We start from the raw sequence: 5645 nt of genomic DNA on the forward strand, positions 1-5645 counted from the left end.
GTGAACTCTGGGAGTTGGTGATGGACAGGGAGGCCTGGCGTGCTGTGATTCATGGGATCGCAAAGAGTCAGACACGACTGAGTGACTGAACTGAACTGAATCCCTGGGATACATGGTTTATCTTGGTCAATATTCCAAGTGAACTTGGAAAAAAACGTATTATCATGGGTTTTGTAAAAGTCAGTGGATCTAGTGGTTGATGATGCTTTTCAGTTTTTCTGTATCCTTGCTAATTTTCCATCTACTCATTCTCATAATTACTGAGACAACAGTGTTGAAATCTCAAGCTACAGTTCTGAATTTGTCTTCTCATCCCTTCAGTTCTCTCCTTTTTGTTTCATGCATTCTGAGGCTGTGCTTTGGCACATAAATATTTAAGATTGTTATGTGTTCTTGGTAAATTTACTTCACCATTATGTAATGTTCCTTTTTGTGTCTGCTAAGTTTATTTGCTCTGAAGTCTATTTTGTCTGACATCAGTATAGTCATTCCAACTTCCTTTACATTTATACATGTATGGTGTATCTTTTCATATCCTTTTACTTTTAATCAATCTCTATAATTATATCTAAAGTAATTCTTTATAAACAGCATAAAGTTCAGTCATGTTTTTCTTCCTTTTTTTAAAAAAAAGAACCTAGAACCTATTATACGGAGTGGAATGAGTCAGGCTGTATTCTAACACATATGTACGGAATCTAGAAAAATGGTACTGAAGAATTTATTTGCAGGGCAGCAATGGAGAAACAGACATAGAGAAGAGACTTATGGACATGGGGAGAGGGGAGGAGAGGGTGAGATGTTTGGAGAGAGTAGCATGGAAACTTACATCATCACCATGTGTAAAATAGATAGCCAGGGGGAATTTGCTGTATGGCTCAGAAAACTCAAACAGGGGCTCTGTATCAACTTAGAGGGGGGATGGGGCAGGAGATGGGAGGGAGGTTCAAAAGGGAGGGGATTTATGTATACCTATGGCTGATTCATATGGAGGTTTGACAGAAAACAGCAAAATTCTATAAAGCAATTATCCTTCAATAAAAAATTAATTAATTAAAAAATACATTCTAATCTCTTTTTTTGTTGTTTATTTGCTAAGTCACATCTGACTCTTTGCGACCTCATGCACTACAACACACCAGGCTCCCCTGTCCTTCACTATCTCCTGGAGTTTGCTCAAACTCATGTCCATTGAGTCAGTGATGCTATACAACCATCTATCCTCTGCTGCCCACTTCTCCTTTTGACTTCAGTGTTTTCTAGCAGCAGGATATTTTCCAATGAGTCGGCTCTTCTCATTAGGTGGCCAAAGAATTACTGGAGCTTCAACTTCAGCATCAGTCCTTCCACTAAATATTTAGGGTTGATTTTCTTTAGGATTGACTGATTTGATTTGCTTGCTATCCAAGGGACTCTGGAGAGTCTTCTCCAGCATTGCAAACCTAATTTCTTTTAGTTAGCATTTTAAGGCCATTTTTGTCGGGTATAATTCTTGGTATGCTTGGAATTGGGTCTACAATTTTATTAATTGATTTATATTTATTTCTTCTATTATTTGTTCCTCTGTTTCTCCATTTCCTGCTTCTTTGAAGTTATTTGATGACTATTTCTAGTATTCTGTTTTACTTTCTTTTCAACCTATTTCTTTGTACAGGATTTTAGTGGTTGCTCTAGAGATTATAATGTACATGCTTAACTTTTCTCAGTCAACTTAAAATCAGTAGTTTATTGCTTCAAGTAGAATGTAGAAACTTAACAGCCATTTAGGGTCCGGTGCTCCCCTCCCAGTTATGATATAATATCTTATGTATTGCATTCTGCATACACTGAAAATCATATAAGTCAGTGTTATAATTTTTGCTTTATGCTATCAAACATATTTTTAAAAAATTCAAGAGAAGAACAGTATGTTACCCTTACCAAACTATTTTCCTTCTATTTTGATTAATTTACTCCCTACCATCCAACTTCCCCTCTCATATCACTTCCTTTACTTTGTTGAACTTCCTTTAGCAGATCCTTTATACCAGGTCTGTTGACGCTGCATTCTTTCAATTTTCCTTTATCTGTTAATATCTCTGTCTCACTTTCAATTAGGGATGATATTTTTGCATGATATGGAATTCTAGGCATTTTATTTCCTCCCCGCACTTTGAAAGTGCTATTCTACTTCCTTCCAGATTCCAATTTTTGTTTCTGATCACAAATATGATCATTCAGATCATTGTTGCCCTATAAATAATGCAATATTTTCTATAAAAATACAAGATTTTTTCTTTAGTTTTGAAGAATTTAAGTATGATATGTCTGTGTGGGAATTTCTTTGGGTATATTCTGTTTAAGGATGGTTGCATTTCTCGAATCTGTAAGGGTATGTCTTTCCCTAAATTTAGGGAGTTTTCTGCCACTATTTCTTCAGATCTTTCCCAGAATAATGCTTTCTTCCCTCTCCTTTTATGTTTCTGATGATACAAAATTTAAAGCTTTTGGCAATGCACCACAAATCCTTGAGGTTCCGGTCATAATTTGCAATCATTTCCCACTTTATCATTCAGATTAGATAATTTTTATTACGCGTCTTCAAGTTCACTTCTTGTTTTGTTATTTCCTATCAGTATTGAGTCTGTCCAGTAAGTTTCAAACTTTAAATACCTTTTTTCAATTCTGTAATTCCCTGGTTTTTATTTATTTTTTATTTCTTTCTTGAGACTTATCTTTTTCCATTCATTTTAATAGTCTTTGACCTTACTTCCTGTAGAATTTTCTAAATAGTTGCTTTAAAGTCTTTGTTAGATAATCCCAAACATCTGTGTCATCTCAGTGTTGGCATCCCTTTGTTGCCTTTTCACACAAATTGACATTTCCTGGTTCTTCATATGCCATGTAATTTTGGATTGCATCCTGGACATTTGAATGTCATGCTAGAATTCTCTGGGTCTTGTTTAACTCTTTGGAGACTGTTGCTATTTTTTTTTGTTTTTGTTTTAGCAGGCAATTGAACTGACGTTTTTCAGATTGCAAGTTCTGACAAGCCTTATGGGAATTATGATCCCAATGTCACTTCCTCCACCAATTCCTTTGCAGTATTATTTGTATTTGTCCTATGTGTGTGGGCTTCCCTGACGGCTCAGATGGTAAAGAATCTGCCTGCAATGCAGGAGACCTGGGTTTGATCCCTGGGTTGGGAAGATGCCTTGGAGGAGGGAATGGCTACCCACTCCAGTATTCTTGCCTGGAGAATTCCAAGGACAGAGGAGCCCGGTGGACTACAACTCATGGGATCACAAAGAGTCAGCCAGGACTGAGTGACTAACACTCTCACTTCACCTGTGTGTGCCACCCTGTGGCCGTTCTTACTTCTGGGTAGTGATCTATCTTGTAGTTCAGTTCTCAAAGTCAATGGAACACTGTTTCTGTCAAAGCTCTACATGGGCATACTGGGAGTATGCTGCCAAGTCGCTTCAGTCGTGTCCAACTCTGTGCAACCCCATGGACTGCAGCCTACCAGGCTTCTCCGTCCCTGGGATTCTCCAGGCAAGAGCACTGGAGTGGGTTGCCATTTCCTTCTCCAACTGGGAGTATACCCAATAGTTAATAGACTAATTTTTTTTTTTCCTGGTTACCCTTCGACTCTTTCTTCTCTTTGACATCCCTGGAATGTTTTCTGTTTCTCTGTGACTCCTCTTTTTAGTTTAGCCAGAAAGATTGGACTTTATTTTACCAGTTCTATCATGTACAGCTTGCACCTGTAGTCACGTCCTGAGTCTAGATGCAGCAGGAAAAAAGAGAGAGAAAAGCAATAGGCGCTCCCCCTCCAACACTCTTAGGTCCTCAGTTCTTCTGATTTGCAAGGAAGCTTCAAATTGCCCACTGTGTGTCCCCAAATCATCATTTGGGGCTTCACCAGTTGATGCTAGTAGTAAAGAACCTTCCTGCCAATGCACGTTAGACACAAGAGACTCGGGTTCAATCCCTGGGTTGGGAAGATCCCCTGGAGGAGGGCATGGCAACCCACTCCAGTATTCTTGCCTGGAGAATCCCCTGGACAGAGTAGCCTGGTGGGTTACAGTCCATGGGGTCGCAAAGAGTGAGACACGACTGAAGCAACTTAGCAGGCATGCATGCAAACCATCATTGAAGCTATTGTTTCCATTGTCATCATCAGTTGTACTAGATCACTTGAGAACTAGGGGAAGAAGGAAAGATAAAAAGAAAACAACACATGAGTTGTTTTTTTTTTTTTAAATCCCATTCCCTCTGACCATTAGAAGATCCCTTTCTCATCTTCTGAGTCAAAATCTGAGAGCTTCTTCTGAAACTCTATCAGCCTGCAAGAATTCCTACTTCTGGCTTGCAGGCTGCATTGAGATCAGGTTTGGAAGTATCAGAGACAGAAAAGAATAAGTTATTGGTGGTTTAGTGGCTCTTAGAATTCTGATCTTCTAATTTGCCTGCTACTGTTTACTTTTCAGACTTCCCAAAGAGCTGCTCATGCATTCTGTCTATGTTTTATGGCTGCGTTCAGTGGAAAAATGTGCTTATTCAATTTCACCAGACCCAAGAACCTTAATAAACTTTTCTGCTATCACATCAGAGTGCTGATATGCCCAAGAAAAATCTTCAAAACTGGCATTAGCAAAATGTGACAGTTGGACATTGCAACCTGAGTTTACTCTTGTGACTTCTATTTTCATATGTGATCTTCACTTGTCATTACTGATCTCTCTGTACTGGCTCCAGAGTAGTGTCCTACCCTTACCCAAAAGTGCGTTTTCCCTGAATTTTTCATGGGACACTTGAAACATATTTGGAATGTTTATGTAAAATTCTATGAAAAGTCCAGGATTGAGAAAATGGGAAGACGACCTACAGATTTAAATAACATATTTGCAAAAGATACATCTTTGCATATTCAAAATATGCAAATAACTTTATAAAGTCAACAATAAGAAAAAATTCAATTAAAAAATGGACTCAAAACTTTACAGACACCCAACCAAAGAATACATAGAGATGGAAAACAAGCATATGAAAAGAGAATCCACATCGTGTGTTGTCAGGGAAATACAACTTAAAACAATAGTGAGATACTATTACATGCTTATTAGAATGGCTAAAATCCAAAACACTGGAAACACGAAATAATACTGAGGATGTGGAGCAAGAGGAGCCCTCATTTATACCTGAAGGTAATGCAAAATGGTACAGCATTTTGGAAGACAGTTTAGCAGTATCTTACAAAATTATGCATATCTCTTCCATGTGATCCAGCAAAGGAGCTGAAACCTTATGTCTGCACAAAACCCTGAACATAGGTGTTTATCAGTTCAGTTCAGTTCAGTTGCTCAGTCGTGCCCAATTCTTTGCGACCCCATGAACTGCAGCACGCCAGGCCTCCCTGTCCATCACCAACTCCAGACTTTACTCAAACTCATGACCATTGAGTCAGTGATGCCATCCAATCATCTATTCCTCTGCCATCCCTTTCTCCTCCCGCCTTCAATCTTTCCCAGCATCAGGGTCTTTTCAAGTGAGTCAGCTCTTCGCATCAGGTGGCCAAAGTATTGGAGTTTCAGCTTCAGCATCAGTCCTTCCAATGAACACTCAGGACTGATCTCCTTTAGGATGGACTGGTTGGATCTCCT

This window comes from Bison bison, unplaced genomic scaffold (genome assembly GCF_000754665.1).
Source record: "Bison bison bison isolate TAMUID 2011002044 unplaced genomic scaffold, Bison_UMD1.0 scf7180017864146, whole genome shotgun sequence".
Taxonomy (NCBI): domain Eukaryota; kingdom Metazoa; phylum Chordata; class Mammalia; order Artiodactyla; family Bovidae; genus Bison; species Bison bison.